Consider the following 21,765-nt stretch of genomic DNA (forward strand, 5'->3'; position numbering starts at 1 on the left):
GGTGTGTGATGAGTGTAGTAGGTCAGTTGTTAGAGGTGTTGGTGGTGTCCAGCTCACCACTTTCATAGGGAAAAAAAAAAAGAGGATTTATTACTTTACAGAATCATGGCGGGTTACACTGCCAAACCACAGAGAGACCAGAGAAGCAGCAGGAGCCAGGAGTCCAAACCACACACAGCAGGATTCTGTGTAAGCCTTTGTGCATTGCGTTTGCTGTTGGCTTCATTCTTCCAGCTGCACGCCAGTTGATGATCTTCATCTGAGGATTGCATTGGACAATTTAGATCACACAAAACACAAAATGAACAAACCCCTCAAGTTTGAAAGCAATTTTTGTTTTGATAATCTGCAATGAGGGAAATTTAGCTTTTACAATAGTTAAAGAGAATCGTCCTTCGGAACCTTCTGTTCCACCCTAATGGGCAGGCGGTGTTAAGAATTGAACGTTTTATGTGGCTTCTTGGCTGCCTGTTGAGAACAGGGTTTGTTTGTGCTCAGTCCCTGTGCCAGACTGGGATGGACAGAGGGAGGGTTGTATGTCTGTCTCAGGGATGTACTCTCTTGCAATCCAGACTCGTGAAACGGCAGCATGTTTATTACCAACGCTAATCCCATGCTTCCTGATCCTACCTGCCTCCCACCCCAGCACCCACCTTTTTAGTCCCGCTGGAGCTCCTGTGTGTCTTTTGGAGTGTGTCCACGTTTGTGCTCCTCTTAGAATTTTTCTCCCAGAAGAGTTGTGGGGAGGGAGGATCCTGGAGGCAGAGGCCACATACTCCATATATTGCCCACGGTTGAATCCTGCCCTCTTCATTTTGCCCCTTGCCCCTAATCTAGGCAGTAGACTTAAGTTCCTCTGACCCATATCCAAAGAGAATAGGTGATTTGAAAATGTGTTTCAGGTTGGGTGCAGTGGCTCACGCCTGTAATCCCAACACTTTAGGAGGCCAAGGCAGGGGGATCACCTGAGGTTGGGGAGTTCCAGACCAGCCTGACCAACATGGAGAAACCCGGTCTGTACTAAAAATACAAAATTAGCCGGTTGTGGTGGCGCATGCCTGTAATCCCGGCTACTTGGGAGGCTGAGGCAGGAGAATCGCTTGAACTGGGGAGGCGGAGGTTGCGATGAGCCGAGATGGTACCATTGTACTCCAGCCTGGGCTACAAGAGCGAAACTCCGTCTCACCAAAAAAAAAAATGTGTTTCACACTTTCTCGTTTCAGCCAATGAAAGCCAGAGGACAAAGAGAAGGATATCATGAATGGATTTTATAGTTTCCCTTATATTTATCAGAATACCTCTTATTAAAATAATTGTAGAACAGATAACCATATGGGTTTGACTAATCAGTGCCCATTGTTATAGAGGCAGGGTAGTGTGTTTTCTTGTTTTTCTTTTTTTGGGACAGTGTCTTGCCCCGTTATCCAGGCTGGAGTGCACTGGTGTGATCTCTACTCACTGTAACCTCTGCCTCCTGGGTTCAGGTGATCCTCCCACCTCAGCCTCTTGAGTAGCTGGGATTACAGGCATGTGCCATGATGCTCAGCTAATTTTTGTATTTTTAGTAGAGATGGGGTTTCACTATGTTGGCCAGGCTGGTCTCGAACTCCTGACCTCAAGTGATCCCCATATCTTGGCCTCCCAGGGTGCTGGGAATACAGGAGTGAGCCACTGCGTCCAGCCAGAGTCAGGGTAATTTGTACCAATTGATCTCCCTGTATGATATCATAATCATCAATATTACATATAGTATATTTTATTATTGTTATCAGGGAAGTAATGTATGGAATGGGAAAAATATAGGCTTACTAAATTTCTGATCTTGTACAAGTTACTTCTCTGAACAGCTGAAACTGTTACAACTGTTTTTCAACAGTATAATTGTACTAATAATCTCTATCTTACAAGAGGTTTTGTAATATTTAAGAGAAACATATTGGCTGGGTGTGGTGGCTCACACCCGTAATCCCAGCACTTTGGGAGGCCGAGGTGGGCAGATCACCTGAGGTCAGGAGTTCGAGACCAGTTTGGGCAATATGGCGAAACCCCATCTCTACTAAAGATACGAAAATAAGCCGGGCATGGAGGTGCACGCCTGTAGTCCCAACTACTTGGGAGACTGAGGTGGGAGAATTGCTTGAAGCCAGGAGGCAGAAGTTGCAGTGAGATGAGATAGCGCCACTGTACTCCAACCTGGAGTACAGAGCGAGACTGTCTCAAAAAAAAAAAAAAAAAAAGGCTGGGCGCTGTGGCTCATGCCTGTAATCCCAGCACTTTGGGAGGCTGAGGCAGGCGGATCACCTGAGGTTAGGAGTTCGAGACCAACCTTGCCAACATGGTAAAACCCTGACTCTACTAAAAATACAAAAATTATCTGGGTGTGGTGGCAGGAGCCTGTAATCCCAGCTACTTGGGAGGCTGAAGCAGGAGAATCACTTGAACCCAGGAGACGGAAGTTGCAGAGAGCCGAGATCACACCATTGTACCCCAGCCTGGGTGACAAAAGCGAAACTCCATCTCAAAAAAAAAAAAAAGAAAGAAAAGAAACATCATATATAAGTACTTAGTATGGCACCCACACACATTTATTTTTATTAAGCCACCTCACTTTTGTTGAGATAAGAAAGGTTTTTTGAATCCCTAATAGATGCACGTAGTGTACTTGCAATGTAACAGTGGTTATAAGCTCAGCCTCTGGAGCCACACTGCTTGGGTTGGTCTCCAGGTTCTGCCATTTGCTAGCTGTGTGATATTGGGCAAGTTACTTAACATCTCTGTGCCTCCATTTCTGTATCTATAAATAGCAATAATAATGGTACCTACCTCATAGGATTGTTGGGAGGATTAAATAAATTAGTGTTTGGTATATAGTATACACTCAATAAGTGTTAGATGCCATAATTATTATTACTATTACTATTACTAGATATTGTGAGACTATATGTATATAAGGTGGGGGTAAGTGGGTGGCAAAAATATCCGTAACACGATGTCTGCATTTAGAATCTAGTAAAGGAAGTGGAACGTATAAAACACTACAGGCAAAATATAGAAAATGAAAAAATAGGATTACAACCACAGTGTCATAGGAATTTAGAGGTCATCATTCTGGTAGTGGGCGCCTTTCTTACTTTCTTTATTCCCACAATTATTTCAATTTACTTTTTTATTTTTATTTTGAGACGAAGTCTCAATCTGTCACTCAGGCTGGAGTACAGTGGCGCGATCCCAGCTCACTGCTACCTCTGCCTCCCAGGTTCAACTGATTCTCCTAAGTCAGCCTCCCGAGTAGCTGAGATTACAGGTCTATGCAACCACGCCAGCTAATTTTTTGTATTTTTTTTAGTAGAAATGGGGCTTCACCATGTTGGCCAGGCTGGTCTTGAACTCCTGACCTCAAGTGATCCACCTGCCTCGGCCTCCCAAAGTGCTGGGATTACAGGCCTAAGCTGCTGCTCCTGGTCTTATGTCAATTTTTTAGTGTGGCAAAATGTAAAGAACACAGACTTTGGAATCATATTTGGATTTTAATCTAGTGCTGCTATTTATTTGGCATATATACTTGGTTAAAAGACTTAAATGCTAGCAAAATGATACATATATAGTATTGTATGAACATGCAGTATGTTAATATACATAAGAGCTCAGTCAGTGGCTAGCACTTCCCTGTCTTTTATTATGTAGGGGGTGAGACAGTACTAATGTGTCCCCTGTATTCTTCACTAAGAGTCACATGGGACATAATACAGAAGAATAAATCACTGGATTTATACTTTCAATTTTTGTTGGTTTGCATGGAACTAGTTCAGCAGTTTCTGGCTTGATGGCATGGTTTTATTTTCTCCCTGGCAAACGATGAAAGTGTTTTAATCCAAGGTGGCTCCTGATCAGTTTTGCCTGCAATTTTTTAATAGACTCTCTATTCGATGTGATTATTTTGTTGCTAAGGAAATTCACTGAGATGAATGTAAATAGTTATAACATTATGATTCAAGTGTTGTTTTAAAGTATCACATGCATTGTTGACTTAGAATATTCATTTTCTATTGCTGTTATAAATTACCACCAATTTAGTGGCTTAAAACACCACCAATTTATTATCTTACTGTTCTGTAAGTCAGAAGGCCAACACTGGTCTTCCCGGGCTAACAATCAAAGTGTTGCAGGTGTTGCATTCTTTTCTGTAGGTTCTAGGGGAGAATCAATTCCTTGCCTTTTCCACCTTCTGGAAGCCGCCTGCCTTCCTTGGCTTGTGATTTCAAAGCTAGCAACGTTGCATCTCTCTGAGCCTTCTGTTGTTATACCTCCCTTTGACTGAGAAACGTTCTCCCTTTTGAAGTCTCATGTGATTAGATTGGGGCTACCTGGTTAATCCACATCTGCAAAGTCCTTTTCGCCCTGTAAGGTAACCTATTCGCAGGTTCGGGGTGAGGGAGAGAGTGTGGACACTTTTGAAGGGCCAATATTCTTCCACCTACATTTAGTGGTAGAACCTAGAAATGATGCCCCCGGACCAGAAAAAAAAAAAAAGCTTTAGAGCACAAAGATAAGAACACGTAGATGTTCGTGAAAATGTAAGCAATAGTTCTACAGCTCATGAACAGCAGGGAAACAAAAAAGAAAAAGAAAAGATGTAAGTGATAATTCATAAAATGTCAAGGAAACCTTTACTCAGCTCTTTCACCCACAACCTTTTACACATACTCGGTGTTTGAAAGAATGAACCAATAATTGTTACTGACTGTTTAAGTTATACCACGGATTAGAAAACTGCTGATTCCTTTGGATGAGCTGCATCTTCAGGCTCCATTCATGCGGGGGAATTTACAATGCTGTCCCCTTTGCTGGGATGACAGTTCTTATAGCCCTTTTATTGACCCAAACAACTTGTCTTTATTCTGGAAGTCTAGATGAAATATCACCTTATGAGTAAGGCCTTCCATGAATCTCAGATTTGGTTAGATCTCATCCTACCTTGCACATCTCTGTTCATCCTCACCACATTAGGAATTGTTGCTTTACTGTTCTTGTTCACTGCTGTATTGTGAATTCCATGAGGACAGGGGCTCCATTTCTGTGTTCCCATAGCTTGATACAGTGTTAGGATCTAAAAAAACAAGTGCTGAATTGAATTGGGTACCATTAAGGAGACGGTAATAAGAGTCATTGTGTTTGGGAGGCCGAGGCAGGCAGATCGCTTGAGTCCGGGAGTTCCAGACCAGCGTGAGCAACATGGTGAAACCCTGTCTCTACTAAAAATACAAAAAATTAGCTGGGCATGGTGATGTACGCCTGTAGTCCCAGCTACGTGGGGGCTGAGGTGGGAAAATCACTTGAGCCCATGAGGTTGAGGCTGCAGTGAACCCTGATTATGCCACTGTGCTCCAGTTTGGGTGGCAGAGTGAGATGCGACCCTGTCTCGAAAAAAGGAAAAAAAAAAAAGTCACTGTGGGCTATTGAAGTTGCCTTCCAGGTTTGGACTATTTCCGCTAAGCAGGCAGGGAAAATTCGCACACATTCCAGTCTCTAGGTAAAAGTCTTGAAGTGGTGTGCTACTGCAAAGGCCTGTCTTGAAAAAAGACACAGGTATAACCTCTGATTTGATTGTTTTGAGATAGATGACCTCCCGCAGACAAGGCTGCAGTTTACCAGGTGTGCTGTGTTCAGTCCATAGGTGCAATTACCTTCAAATACCTTAAGTGGCTGTTTGCTCTTGCTCCAGACTTTTCTGTTTTTGCATGTGAGTGTGCATGTTAATGATTTAAGGCATTGAATGTTGGCCTCTTTAGCAGCCATTTGATTTCCTGCATAACTCTCATTTTCTACAGGACTTGATATTGGTAGCTTTTATCTTATTGGCTGTGGGATGATATTATGATGGTTTACAGTTGTCAGGTATTACAGGAGTTGTATATGTCGGTAGTGTGGACAATGTGATTGGAGTGTATTAGGATATTTTTGCATGCAAAATTCCAAGTTAAATGTAAAATAATTATAATTCTATAATAACTGAATCTGTAGTCATGCAATATGTTGTTATCTGTTATAAAATGTATGGAAAAATATACTCAGATATGAGTATATATGATATGAGTATATATGAGTATATATGATCAGATAAAAGGTTGGGCATTTATAGACAGAAATCGCATTAGCCTGTATTTTTACAGCTGTGGAAATCTAGCCTGTGTTTTTGTAGCTTCATTCATTTTCTTTTTCTTTGAGATGGAGTTTCACTCTTGTTGCCCAGGCTGGAGTGCAATAGTGCGATCTCAGCTCACTGCAACGTCCGCCTCCTGGGTTCAAGTGATTATCCTGCCTCAGCCTCCCGAGTAGCTGGGATTACAGACATGCGCCACCACACCTGGCTAATTTTGTATTTTTAGTAGAGATGGGGTTTCACCATGCTGGCCAGGCTGTTCTCGAACTCCTGACCTCAGGTGATCCACCCACCTCAGCCTACCAAAGTGCTGGAATTACAGGCGTGAGCAGCCACGCCCGGCGGCTCCATTCATTTTCATCAACATTTGGATGCATCCTCTATTGGGAATTTATTTTAGCAAGAGTCATGTAGGAGGGAACATGGTTAGCAAAAGCACTCTACTTATGCCAGTAGGTTTGTATTTTGAACCTGATTCTGAGACTTTTGAACAGCATCAGTTAGGCAACCCATTTCACCTCTTTTTTTTTTTTTTTTTGAGACAGAATCTCACTCTGTCACCCAGGCTGGAGTGCAGTGGCGTGATCTTGGCTCACTGCAACCTCTGCCTCCCAGGTTCAAGTGATTCTCCTGCCTCCGCCTCCTGAGTAGCTGGGATTACAGGCACGTGCCACCGCACCTGGCTAATTTTTGTATTTTTAGTACAGACAGGGTTTCACCATGTTGGCCAGGATGGTCTCAATCTCTTGACCTCGTGACCCGCCCACCTCAGCCTCCCAAAGTGCTGGGATTACAGGCGTGAGCCACTGCACCTGGCCATTTCACCTCTCTTAGCCTCAGTTTCTTCATCTGTAACCACACAGCATTGGCAAATGGATCAAAAATAAGATAGGGTGTAGAAGAGTTTTTGTATACTGGGAGTCACTATAGAAAACATAGGCAAGGTATTCTGATGGGGTCCATTAGCATGAATATAATAAATACTTGATGATGATGGGTACCCCACTGGCAAGTGCAGGGAACTTTAAGTCAGCAGTTTGGAAATCTGGTCTAATCACAGACCAGAAAAGGTTGGGAGAGAAACAAAAGATGGAATGTGAGCTGCAAGTCCAAATTAGCCACAAGGATTAAACATGAGGAGTCAAGGGGAAGCCTTCCAATGTTATAATTAGTGTTTTCTTCTAGTCCCTGTACTTTCCTAGTTCTTTTAAGATGGAATGTAGTTTTTTTTTTTTTTTTTTTTTGAAACAAGGTCTCACTCTTGTCACCCAGGCTGGAGTGCAGTGGTGTGATCGTGGCTCACTGCAGCCTTGAACTTCCTGGGGTCAGGTGATCCTTTCACTGCAACCTCCTAAATAGCTGGGACTATAGGTGCATGCCATCATGCCCAGCTAATTTTTGCATTTTTTTCTGTAGAGGAGTCATTCGATCATGTTTCCCAGGCTGGTCTCACATTCTTGGGCTTCAGCGGTCTGCCCACCTTGGCCTCTCAAAGTGCTGGGATTACAGGCGTGAGCCACCACACTTGGCTGTAAATAGATTTCTCATTGTTTGAAAACTAGTATGTACAAAATAAAAAAGAAAATAACAAAAAACTTCCACAATCCCACCCAAATTATCTGGTTCTTTTAAGGTTTAATCAATCAGGCAATTTGATCCATCAATCAGTTCATCAAATCATTGACTTCTAAACCCTTCCACTGCTATCTTTTGGCTTCAGGCCTTCTCTTGTTCAGAATAGAATGAACCAGTTCTGGGAACTAACAACATTGGGAATACTCGGAGGTAGACATTGTCTTGATTGGAAATATCCTGAGTTACAAGTAAAGTGACTGGATATAACCTAGTGGGTTACTTGCCTTATCTAGACCCATACTAAGCTTGCTGTGCTCTAAACTTCTGTTGTATTGCTATAGAATACTGCAAAATTGGCTCACCCACCCCCTCCTTTAGTCTAAGAAATGCAGTATAACATTTGGTGAAGATCAGCAGAAAAAAAAATATTTTGCCAATTTCAGAAATATCCTGCTCCATCAGAAAATATAACTGGTGTTATAATTTATAGGGTAATTTTTGAAAAAGGTTGCTTTATTGCTTTATTAAGTAGCGAGACTGTGGTTTTGGCAAAACTTTATGAACATATTTCTAGAGTGGTAGATAAGAAGGCTGACACCTGAACCTCTCGATTCCTGTTCTTTGCCAGAATTTTCCAGTTCTCTTTGTCTGGAACATCATGATCAGTTCATTTGGTAGTGACCAGTCTCTGGAGAAAGTAGCTCTTGCTGTTCAAACTTACACTTATACTTGAAAATAAAGGTGGTAGTTTTTAATGAGAATCGTCACTGCTAACTTTGACAGATGGTCACAAGGCGACCATCTCAAAAGGAAAACCTATCTGGGAAATATAGGATTAAAGTTGCTTCGTGTATCTAGAAGAAATATAGGATTAAAGTTGCTTCGTGTATCTAGAACAACGGCAAATAAATTACATGTCCCCCCACTTCATGAAGATACTTTTGTATCTGCCTTGCAACCAGATAAGATTGTCTTGTTGGTTGGGTGCGGTGGTGCATGCCTATAATCCCAGTGCTTGGGAGGCCTAGGCATGAGGATCGCCTGAGGCCAGGAGTTTGGGACCAGCCTGGGCAACATAGTGAGGCCTTGTCTCTACCAAAATGTTTAAAATTAGCTGGGTGTGGTGGCATGTGCCTGTAGTCCCAGCTACCTGGTAGGCGGAGGTGGGAGCAGATACTATCACTCTGTCCCATTCCCATGAATGTTGCAACTTATTTTACATTTTTATTTTTAAGTTGAATGCTTTCTGATAGTCGCATTTGGGTTGACACGTTTCCAAGTTAAACTGTAGACTGATTTCTTCTTGTAATCCATTTGTTCCTACTTGTTCCAGTTGAACTAACAGAGGTTTCAGAAAGGTCAGCTTTCTCTGGTGGCATTTTTTACCTTTGCAGCAATTCTGCCAGCCCATATTGATTCATATCCTGGATAAACAAAGATGAATATGACGCTGTTTCTGCCTTTTAGGAGCTTGTGACCTACCTGGGAAGCCATACACATAGTAAGTAGAATACTGTGTGAGACATTTTATATTAGATTAGCAATCTTCAGGTTTTTCTTACATTATGAACCCCTTTTATTATTATTTTTTGCCAGGAATCTTATGTTTTGAAATATTTTGACACCCTTTCCCCAATACTCATTTGTTAAGTAATAATGAGTTTATTTTTTTCTCTCTCTTTTAACTAATCAGACAGTAGAACTTCTGGTTAGCAAGAGAAAATGACTGTTACCACGCTTGGTTGATATAATTAGAGCTGAAAGCAAATACAAGTGATGTTTTGGTTTGTCTGAACAGCCTCGGCATGGGTACATGTAGGGTTTCTGTTGACTTAAAAAAAAAGTTTTATGGAAACATTCAAATAAAAGTAGAGACTATTCTCTACTGTGATGACAACCCAGTTTCCTTCTTTTTTTTTCTTTTGTGATGGAGTCTTGCTGTGTCGCCCAGGCTGGAGTGCAGTGGTGTGTTCTCGGATCACTGCAACCTCTGCCTCCTGGGCTCAAGTGACCCTCCTGCCTCCGCCTCCCAAATGGGCTACAGGCATGCGCCACCACGCCCTGCTAATTTTTGTGTTGTTAGTAGAGATGAGGTTTTGCCATGTTGGCCAGGCTGGTCTTGAACTCCTGGCTTCAAGTGATCCGCCCGCCTTGGCCTCCCAAAGTGCTAGAATTACAGGCGTGAGCCACTGCAACTTGTCCCTTATCACCCAGTTTCAGTGAATGTCAGCAGTTCATTCTTGTTCCATTTATACACTTCCACTTTCTTCCTCTTGGATGATCTTAAAGTAAATCTCAGGCATCACGTAATGTAATGCACAGATCAATGTTAATCTCTAACAGATAAGAACTTAAAAGCAACTATAATACCATCATTCCATCTAAAAATATACAATAATTCCTTAATATAAAATACCCAGTTCATATTAAAATTTTCTCAGTTATCTCATAATTAAAAAAAAATAGTTTGTTCAAATCACAATGCAAATAAGGCCCATGTATTTTAATAGGTTGTTATGTTTATATCTTTTTCTGTCTTAGGCTTACCTTCTTCTTTTTACTTTTAAAGAAACAGTTCATTTATCATGTGGTTTTTCACATTTTGGTTTTTGTTGATTGTGTCTTTCTGATAAGTTAACAATATTTTCTTTTTTTTTTTCTTTTCTTTTCTTTTTTTTTTTTTTTGAGACGGAGTCTCACTCTGTTGCCAGGCTGGAGTGCAGTGGTGTGATCTCGGCTCACTGCAAGCTCCACCTCCTGGGTTCAAGTGGTTCTCCTGCCTCAGCCTTCCGAGTAGCTGGGACTACAGGGACCCACCACCACGCCCGACTAATTTTTGTATTTTTGGTAGAGATGGGGTTTCACTATGTTTGCCAGGATGGTCTCGATCTCTTGACCTCATGATCCGCCTGCCTCGGCCTCACACACTGTTGGGATTACAGGTGTGAGCCTCCGTGCCTGGCCAACGGTATTTTCTTCTTAGGATAATGTTTTTAAATGCATAAATATATAAGATTATAATGGAAACCAATTGCAAAGATTTAGTTGTCAAATTATTAAAAATTGGGATATATGTTAATATAGAGGCTTTTTTTCTTTAAAATTTACTAAGTAACAAAATATCACAATGAGTTTTTAACTACGATGATTTTTTTTTTTTTTTTTTTAAAGAGATGACATTTTGCTCTGTTGCCCAGGCTGGAATGCAGTGGTGCCATCAGAGCCCACTGCAGCCTCAAACTCCTTGGCTGAAGCAATTCTGCCTCCTCAGCCTCCCAGGTAGCTGGGACTACAAGCATGGACGATCATACTATCACATCCAGCCTTTTTTTTTTATTTTTTAAAACTTCTATAGAGATGAGGTCTTGCTGTTTTGCCCAGGCTGGTCTCCAGCTTGTGGCCTTAGGTGATCCTCCCGCCTTGGCCTTCCCAACATGCTAGGATTACAGATGTGAGCCAGCGTGCCTGGTTTACCATGATTTTGGAGTAGCGATGAATATAAATTTTATTTGAAATTTTAGCTATAGTTGCCATATGAAATGAAAATATCTGAATTCTTTTGGCAGCAAAGTCTTAGGTATTGCTAGCACCACTATAGTTTGTTGCCTACATTTATAATTGAAGCGATTATTAAATTTTAGTTCAATGTTACTGAAAATGAGGATATATATATTTTTTTCTACTGAAATTCATAGACCCTAGAATATTTTCATGGACCTGGTCCATGTGCCCCAGGTTAAAAAAATCTGTGGTCCTATTTTTTTTTTTTGGTAAGATTTCATAGGTATTGTGTACTACCATCAAGAGATGTCTTAGTTTGTTTTTTGTTGCTGTAAAAATATCCAAGGTTGGTAATTTATGCAGAAAAGAAGTTTATTTCATACAGCTCTAAAGGCTGGGAAGTTCAAAGATTGGGCAGCTGCATCTGTTTGGCTTCTGGTGAGGGCCTTGTACTGTGTCATAGCATGGTGGAAGGCATCATAGGGCGAGAAGGGTGCACTGAGAGTCAAACAGGCTTTTTTTTTTTTTTTTTTTTTTTTTTTTTTTAAAGATGTAATCTCACTCTGTCACCCAGGCTGGAGTGCGGTGGCAAGATGTCTGTTCACTGCAGCCTCTGCCTCCTGTGTTCAAATGATTCTCCTGCTTCAGTCTCCCAAGTAGCTGGGATCACAGACTCCTGCCACCACACCTGGCTAATTTTTGTATTTTTAGTAGAGACGGGGTTTCACCATGTTGACTAGGCTGGTCTCGAACTCCTGACCTCAGGTGATTGGCCCACCTCAGCCTCCCAAAGTGCTGGGATTACAAGCATGAGCTTTTTTTTTTTCCTTTTTCCTACCAACCTCCTCCTCTGAGAGAGTCTCTCTCTGTCGCCCAGGCTGGAGTACAGTGGCGTGATCTTGGCTCACTGCAACCTCCACCTGCTGGGTTCAAGCAGTTCTCCTGCCTCAGCCTCCTGAGTAGCTGTGACTACAGGCGTGCACCACCACGCCTAGCTAGTTTTTTGTATTTTTAGTAGAGACAGGGTTTCACCATGTTGGCCAGGCTGGTCTCGAACTTCTGGCCTCAAGTGATCCGCCTGCCTCGGCCTTCCAAAGTGCTGTGATTATAGGCAGGAACCACCGCGCCTGGCCAGGATTAAGTTTCAGCATGAGTTTTAGAGGGGACAGATATTCAAATCATGACAGGAGATATATAATGTTTTCTTGTCTGTTTCTTTTTTGTTATGTTAGGAGCTATTGATGTTTTGTCTAGATCCATTATTTAATTAGGACTCCTAAAGTGATATTTTATTTGTCGTCCCCTCTTAATTTATTGTACAGACTATTTCCACAAGGACAAACTCCTTGTCATCAACTCTTCGATTACTCTGAGGTATAATTTGTATAAGAAGGGCAGGATAAACATTGACTGATTTCTTTTATTCACCAGTCTTCAAAATAATAAGTTCATTCCCTAGCATCCACCAAAGAAGACCAGCAAGTTAAAAAATTTTTTAGTATTGCTATTTTTTTTTTTTTTTTTTTTTTTTTTTGAGACAGAGTTTCGGTCTTTAACCTAGGCTGGAGTGCAGTGGTGCGATCTCAGCTCACTGCAACCTCTGCCTTCCGGTTTCAAGTGATTCTCCTGCTTCAGCCTCCTGAGTAGCTGGGATTACAGGTGCTGCCACCTGCGCATCTAATTTTTGTATTTTTAATAGAGATGTGGTTTCACTATGTTGGCCAGGCTGTTCTTGAACTCCTGACCTCGTGATCCGCCTGCCTCAGCCTCCCAAAGTGCTGGGATTACAGGCCGGAGCCACCGTGCCCAGCCAGTATTGCTATTAACTCATGGGTTTAAACATTTGAGGTGTTTCATTCCATTGCAGTTATTCTTCCCAGTGCTAAGAATTTATTTTTGTCATAGATTCAATCCTTAGTTTTCTTACTATTTGGTGTGACAAGTTGTTCCAGGCTTATTTTGTACATTTCCTGCCCCAGGTCTGAAATCAGCCATTCTCCAAAAAGCCCTAGTTCTTTTTATTTTTGTTTACTTACTTACTTAATTTATTTTGAGACGGAGTCTTACTATGTCGTCCAGGCTGGAGTGCAGTGATGCAATCTCGGCTCACTGCAACCTGCGCTTCCTGGGTTCAAGTGATTCTCCTCCCTCAGCTTCCTGGATAGTTGGGATTACAGGTGCGCCACCACGCCCAGCTAATTTTTTTTTTTTTTTTGAGATGGAGTCTTGCTCTGTCGCCCAGGCTGGAGTGCAGTGGTGCAATCTTGGCTCACTGCAACCACCGCCTCCTGGGTTCTAGTGATTCTCCTGCCCCAGCCTTCCGAGTAGCTGGGATTACAGGTGCACGCCACCACGCCTGGCTGATTTTTGTATTTGTAGTAGAGATGGGGTTTTGCCATGTTGGCCAGGCTGGTCTCGAACTCCTGAGCTCAGGTGATCCTCCTGCCCCGGCCTCCTAAAGTGCTGGGATTACAGGGGTGAGCCACCACATCCAGCCATTTTTGTATTTTTAGTAGAGACGGGGTTTCACCCTGTTGGCCAGGCTAGTCTTGTACACCAGACCTCAAGTGATCCACCCACCTTAGCCTTGCAAAGTGCTGGTGTTACAGGTGTGAGCCACTGTGCCTGGTTCCTAGTTCTTTTTAGTGGGAGGTCGTATTTAGTTGCCATTATCTAGACACTAGAGGTGTTTATAATTAATGGATTAGTCATTGTTTCAGAGCTTTTTAGGGGAGATAGGATATCTATATGTATATATTATGAAATACTCATGACATACTACGAAGTACTCATGAGTCAATTGTACCTTTCAATAAAGTTCAAAACTATAAGGTTTTTAACTCAACCTCTTCGATCTTACAATTTCATCTTCTTTTTTCTGTATATCCCAAATGAATACATCAATATTCATATTGTATGTGTATGTATATACAATATTCATATATCAATATGTATATACAGTATTCATATTGTAGGGGGACACGGCCCTCAAAGCCAGAAGAGGCTAAAGGGGCTCCCATCAATGTAATTTCTTATCTTCTGTATTCCACAGTATTTGTACATACTCCCAAAATAATATCAACACTGTATCCAAACAGTTTAAGCTATTGTACCATTCTTTTTGATCCTATGGTATATTTTATTAGGAGTGTACTGTCAAATTAGTATGTTTTAAAGTCTCTTGAAATAATTCCTGTCTGTTTGGTTTTGCTACCACCTTTTAAAACATCAAGTTTATTTTAAATTTTGTTTATTTTAGATGTGGCTTTTTTAAATTTCATTTTTGTTTTACATAATTATAAGTTATGTAACATACTTACATGGCCTCAAAGGCAAATCTATAAAACAAAGTATCTTCAGACATACACCTTTTACTTTGCTCCCTCTGCTGCCCTGTACACAACTTTTAAAAAGTTTTGGTTTGGCCAGGCGCGGTAGCTCACGTCTGTAATCCCAGCACTTTAGGAGGCCAAAGAGAATGGATCACCTGAGGTCAGGAGTTTGAGACCAGCCTGACCAACCTGGAGAAACCCTGTCTCTACTAAAAATACAAAATTAGTCTGGCTTGGTGGTGCGTGCCAGTAATCCCAGCTACTTGGGAGGCAGAGGTTGCAGTGAGAGTGAGCTATTGCATTCCAGCATGGACAACAAGAGCAAAACTCTATCTCAAAAAAAAAAAATTTTTTTTTATTTTGTCTTTCCTTTTAAAAAATCAACAACTTATAGATAAATATTTGCATTCCATACCCATTTTTCTCCACATTTGCTTCTCCTTTTTAAAAAAGGAGTCACTTTATAACAGTACATATAAATATGTGCCTTGCTTTTTATAGCTGTACAGTAGTAATCCTGTGTGTTTATTCAGCTAGTCTCCCATTGTTAGACATTTTGTTTTTTTCCTTTAGTCTTTTGCTAGTATAAATAGTGCTGCAATGAATAGCTTTGTAGACACACCTTTTTGTATTTTTGCCCGAGTTGCCTTGGGGTAGATTCCTTGAGACAAAATTGCTAGAAATTGTCAAATCAGCACCCCCAAACTCTCCCGCTGAAATAGAGATTTATTGTTTTGCACTTTCACTAGCAAAAGTCAGAAGTACTATTAAGTTTTTGAAGTGTCAAAAACAGATCCTGAACAGCCCATGGATTGCATTCACTTATTCCACGGATTCCTAAAAGCTGACAGACCTCAGAATCAGAAGCATTGCTGTAGACCTTTGCTCACTCAAGGTCTGGTCCATGGATCAGCAGCATAAGTATTTCCTGAGAGCTTGTTAGGAATGCGGAATCTCAGGCCAGGTGCAGTGGCTCACGCCTGTAATCCCAGCATTTTGGGGGGCCGAGGCGGGTGGATCATGAGGTCAGGAGTTCGAGACCAGCCTGACCAACAGGGTGAAACCTGTTTCTACTAAAACTACAAAAATTAGCTGAGTGTGGTGACAGGTGCCTGTAATCCCAGCTACTCAAGAGGCTGAGACAGGAGAATTGCTTGAATCTAGTTGGCGGAGGTTGCGGTGAGCCGCGATCGTGCCCCTGAACTTCAGCCTAGGCGACAGAGCAAGACTCCATCTCAAAAAAAAAGTGGAAACTCAGGCCTCTCTCCAAACCTACAGAATGAGAAGCTGCGATTTAACAAGAGCCTTAGATGATTCATATCACATGAAAGTTTGAGAAGCACCAGGCTAGAACTGTGTTCTTCAATGCTATAACTCCCGGCCTCATGCAGTTATTTAAGTGAAAATGAATCCAAATAGAATAAATAGAATAAATAAAATAGAATAAAACGAAACATTCAGTTCCTCATTTATACTAGCCACATTTCAAGTGCTCAAGAGCTACTTTTCAAACATGTCTATCACTGTGGTGACATCTACAGTGTGGCACAATGCTGATCCCTGGCTTCACCGTCTAATTTGGTAGCCATTCTCCATATATGGCCATTTTAGTTAAGTTGAAATGAAATAACATTAAACATTCAATTCCTTATTCCCATTAGCCGTGTTTCAAACACTCAATAGCTGCATATGGGTAGAGGGTACTCTATTGGACGGTGCATATATAGAATAGACAGGTATGGTCAAGAGGTTACCAAAAGGCTGGGCAAGCCAGAGGAAAGAAGGAAATAAAATGCACTCAGTGCCTCAGGTGGGTGGATGTGCTAGGTACTTTGATAGGTTACATCAGTTAACCCTTAGGCGCATAAAGGTGGTATTACACTCACTTAAAAAAAAGTAAGAGAACTACCTAACACTAATAAAGAGTAGAGTTAGATCTTCGGATTCAAAGACTAGGAGTCTTTCTACTATATTCAGAAGGAATAATCTTTTCCTGAAGGCCACATCTAAATTGCACTCTCTACTAGCCTTTTCCAGAACAAGACACGGTGTGCACCACTGTTTTCACTTGCCTGTACCTGTTTCTCTTCTTTTTCATGTTTCAAATTTAAATCCAGACCCCAGTTTTATCTAATTCTAGAGCTTGTATTTTTTCCACTGTAACATTCATTGAGTTCACCTTTGAGGGCCTCTTGTCTACAGTATTGTCTGCCTTGCATTTTAACATGATGCCATCTTCATAATAGTAGCATTTTTTGTTAACTTTAAATAAACATTTACTGAGCACCTATTCTGAGTAAGACATAATCCAGTGAGCAAAAAGAAAACACTGATTTTCTTTCTTTTACTTACCTTCTTTGTGAGGTGATCATGTATGCCACTACACTTATCTGTTTTTTAAAATTTGACTTTTTAAGCTACTTTGAGTTTTGAATATGACTTTAACAGAATGTGGGTTCTTCAAAATTGCAAGCTACTTATGCTTACTAGAATTTGATGATACATTAATGGCTAAACTTTTGAATCATAGGAATGTGGAAATGGAAAGAAAACAGTTCATCTTGGCTGCTACTTACTGTGTAAAGAAAAGCTACTTATAATTCCTTCCTTCCTTCCTTCCTTCCTTCCTTCCTTCCTTCCTTCCTTCCCTCCCTCCCTCCCTCCCTCCCTCCCTCCTTTCTTTTCTCTTTCTTTTCTTTTTTCTTTCTTTCTTTCCTTCTTTCTTTCTTTCCTTCTTTCTTTCTTTCTTTCTTTCTTTTTCCTTCCTTCTTTCCTTCCTTCCTTCCTTTTTCTTTCTTTCTTCTTTTTCTTTCTTTCTCTCTCTCTTTCTTTCTCTCTCTCTCTTTCCCTCCCTCCCTCCCTCCCTCCCTTCCTTCCTTCTTTCCTTCCTTTTCTTTCTTTTCTTGTTGTGTCGACCAGGCTAGAATGAAGGGGCGTGATCTTGGCTCACTGCATACTCCACCTCCTGGGTTCCAGTGATTCTCATGCCTCAGCCTCCTGAGTAGCTGGGACTATAGGCGCACGCCACCACACCTTGCTAATTTTTGTACTTTACTTAGTAGAGATGGGATTTTGCCATGTTGACCAGGCTGGTCTCAAACTCCTGGCCTCAAGTGATCTGCCCACTTCTGCTTCCCAAAGTGCTGGAATTATAGATGTGAGTCACAGTGCCTGGCCAAAAACTCTTTATAATTTATTTCTAAACATGCTTCTAATATAATTTAAAATGCTTTAGAAATAGAAACTGGGTAGCTTATGTGCAGAGTACGAGAACTTGGTCTAAATGAATATTTCTTTTTGGGTTCCTAATAGGATTTTTATAGATGTACTGGAAGTTGTTATTCTTTACCAGGTATTTACAGGTGGCAGATGTAATGGATTTAAAAATCTCCCCCAAGTAACTGTGTTCCATAGGAGTCTTAGCACTAGTATGAAATCCTGCCTTTAGCTGACAACATGCAACCTAGCAGCACAGATTTATTGAGACATAAAGTGAAGGGAATGCATAATTTGCATTCAAATAATGCATCTTATCCATCATTTGGAACTCTTTTTTCTTCAAATAAAAAGGAAAGAATAATTTAGTGATTTGCCATCCTGATTGTGTCTTAGACTCATCTAGGAGACTTAAAATAGGCTGATATTTGGCATCTACCCCCTGAGAATCTGATCCAATTGGTTTGGGCTGGGGTCTTGGTGTCAGTGTTATTTTTAAAGCCCAGTATTTTTAAATATATAATCAGTAGAGGACTGCCTATCTAATTTGAAAGAGTAAATAAAGAAGAGCTGAAGAAATGAATGCATCCCATCACTGTGTCTCATATGTATATTATATATGTGTGTATATGAGTGCATCTCATTACTGTGTCATATATATGTTACATATATGTGTATATGAATGCATCCCATCACTGTGTCTCATATATATATGTGTGTGTATATGAATGTATCCCATCACTGTGTCTCATATATATATTATATATGTGTGTATATGAGTGCATCCCATTACTGTATCTCTCATATATATTATATATATGTGTATATGAATGCATGCCATCACGGTCTCATATATATTATATATATGTGTATATGAATGCATCCCATCACTGTGTCTCATATATATATATTATATATGTGTGTATGAATACATCCCATCACTGTCTCATATATATATTATATATATGTATATATGAATGCATCCCATCACTGTCTCATATATTATATATGTGTATATGAATGCATCCCATTACTGTCTTATATATATATTATATATATGTGTATATGAATGCATCCCAGCACTGTGTCTCTCATATATATTATATATGTGTGTATATGAATGCACCCCATCACTGTGTGTCATGTGTATATATCATGTAAAACTAGTGTTTAAATTAGGCACACACTCATATTTTAAATTAGGCACACACTCGTATTATGGCCTTTCCTCCATTCCTCAATCTTCCTGAAATATCTTTCGGGTGTGTGATTGTTTTGACTCCTCTGTGAACCTTTCCCAGGACGTCTTGAGCTTTGCTTCTCCTTGGCTGCATGCACAACTCTTATTTTAACCCTTTCTCGTTTTATTGTGGTTTTGTGTTATGAGGTCTGTCTGACTCCTCACACAGAAAACACCTGAGGTTGTTCAACAATAGCACATGCCCTGTGTGCCGGGCACTGTTAATCATGGAGAATATAATGTCCCTTTCCTCCTGGAGCTTAGAGTTTTGGGGAAAGAACAGTCATAAGCGGTGTGGTTGGTACTGTGATAGAGGGGTGTGGTATTTTGTAGAGGCACAAAGTGGAGCTCCCTGATCTGTTCTGGGGAGAAGAAAGAGGGTCTGGGACTAGAAAATAGATGAGTCTTAATTCTAAATTCCTTGTGCTTGGCACATATTAACAACCATTGAACTCTGGTGAATAGATGGCTGAGGAGCTTACTGACTGAAGACATGAATAAAAGTATATTTTCACTGGAAATCAGGTACATGAGTATGTATTTTGGAATGGAAGGGAGGTTACAATATAGATTTTAGGTTTCCTCGAAGAAAGAAGGAGAGAAATAAAGTGCCTCATGATCTTTTCTTCTTTCATTCCTTGAATTTTTTTTTTTTTTTTGAGATGGAGTCTTGCTTTGTCGCCCAGGCTGAAGTGCAGTGGTGTGATCTGCAACCTCTGCCTCCTGGGTTCAAGTGATTCTCCTGCCTCAGCCACCCAAGTAGCTAGAATTACAGGCACGCGCCACCACACCTGGTTAATTTTTTTTGTATTTTTACAAAAAATACAGGGTTTCACCATGTTGGCCAGGCTGGTCTCGAACTCCTGACTCAAGTAATCCACCCGTCTTGGCCTCCCAAAGTGCTGGGATTACAGGCATGAGCCACTGTGCCTGGCCTCATTCCTTAAATTCTTAAAGTTATAAAATAGATTCTAACAATAATGTGGTTGGAAGTGACCTTACTCAGCCCATCTTCTACCTGTTTGTCCACTCCTGCCCTCAGTGATCCATAACTCTTGTTTGCTGTGTATTCTGGAAGGCTGGCTCCCCCGGTGTGAAGCTGCCTTGGGGAAATTTGTCTTGGAATAGGATCATATCCTGCCATTGAAGTTCATTTTAGTGGAGGTTCCGTTAGAAAAACCGGGACAGGATATATCCGAAGGTCGGATGCATGTTTCTTCTGGCAACTTCGCTTAGACAGGAACAGGTTTTGTTATGGTATAGAGAGTTCCTCTGTTCAGAATTCACATGAACCAGGACCTTGTACAAATTTTATACAAACGTGAATGTGGAGCTGTAAGTAACAAAAATTGTTTTGAGGCCTTCAGTGTCTATACGTCTGAGTGTTTTGTCTTCTTTCTTCCTTTGTTCAATTTCCTACCCCCTCTCACTCTGGCTTTTCTCTCTCACTCTTCTGTTATAGATGAGGTCATTATGATTTGGAGCCAAGAGAAGTGCATTCCTGTAACTTTAAATCTCCATACTCAATTTGTGACTCTCCTTTTTTTAGAAGATGGTTACAGTTTATAATAGTTAGAGGACAGCTTGCTTAATTGTGCTATTTTAGAATGCAGATATGAGCTTACTGTAGGAATTCTGTCAATTTGTGAAGAGGGCTTAATGCTTCCACACTTTTTATTCTCACTTATTTCAGATTTATAATTGCTTTCAAGTCCATTATGAGATGCGAAAAATGTTCTCAATTTGATTAGGTTATCAGCCACTTGGTTAGAGTGTCTGTGCCTGGTACTTTGGACGTCCAACTCCCCCATGATGTACAGGGAAGCAGTGTGACTACTGGGAGGAGAGAGATGAGGCCAGGCTCCCCCTTTCTTGACAGCAAGGCGAGGTACAGGGATGCTTTGAAGAAGGGTGTTTTGTCTTGCTTTGAGACAGAATCTTGCTCTGTTGCCCAGGCTGGAGCGCAGTAGCACCATCTCGGCTCACTGCAACCTCTGCCTTCCAGGTTCAAGAGATTCTCCTGTCTCAGCCTCCCGAGTAGCTGGGATTACAGGTGCCCGCCACCATGCCCAGCTAATTTTTGTATTTTTAGTAGAGACGGGGTTTCACTATGTTGGCCAGATTGGTCTTGAACTCCTGACCTCAAGTGATCCGCCCGCCTCAGCCTCCCAGAGTGCTGGGATTACGGGCGTGAGCCACCGTGCCCAGCCTGAAGGGGTTTTCTAATATAAACTCTGTTATAAAATAATAATGGAGAGAGAACGGAGGGGAAGAGAGGGATGAGGGGAAAGAGAGGAAAGAGAAAGAGATATAGAACGTCGGAAGATACCAACTGTGAGGGATGACCCACTTGTTATCCCAAGACTGTGCGCTGTAGCAGGGACAGCAGATGTTTAATGGCCAGGAAATTTGGGCATTAGCTCTGCTCCCGTGTGATCTTAGACAAAACACTACTCTTTTCTGGGCGGCAGTCTCCTTGATTAAAGTGGGTTAGTGCTAAGGTTCTGCAATTCTGAGACTTCCTTCCAGGGAAGAGAGGAAGTTTCCTTAGAGCCCTTCCTGCCTTCCTTCCTGCCTCCCTCCCTCCCTTCCTTCCTCCCTCCCTCCCTCCCTCCTTTCCTCCCTCCCTCCCTCCCTTCCTTCCTCCCTCCCTCCCTCCTTCCCTCTTTCTCTCCTTTTTGGCAAACTCTCACTCTGTCGCCCAGGCTGGAGTGCAGTGGTATGATCTCGGCTCACTGCAA

At 41.4% G+C, this 21,765-nt stretch overlaps 1 protein-coding gene across 4 annotated transcripts in view; it reads left to right on the forward strand.

The window, feature by feature from the left end:
- SLC35F2 (solute carrier family 35 member F2) overlaps positions 1-21,765 on the forward strand; it is a 64,056-nt gene that overhangs the window by 16,780 nt on the left and 25,511 nt on the right. Inside the window, exon 2 of one of the 4 annotated variants that reach the window (XM_017948931.3) lies at positions 9,130-9,236. The exons of 2 other annotated variants lie outside the window; for them this stretch is intronic. The gene's annotated coding sequence lies outside the window, so the exon portion shown is untranslated. Of the gene's footprint in view, positions 1-8,864; positions 9,237-21,765 lie in introns of those variants that run through there. One more of the 4 variants, XM_031652998.1, reaches the window with a different exon arrangement.

This window comes from Papio anubis, chromosome 12 (genome assembly GCF_008728515.1).
Source record: "Papio anubis isolate 15944 chromosome 12, Panubis1.0, whole genome shotgun sequence".
Classification (NCBI taxonomy): domain Eukaryota; kingdom Metazoa; phylum Chordata; class Mammalia; order Primates; family Cercopithecidae; genus Papio; species Papio anubis.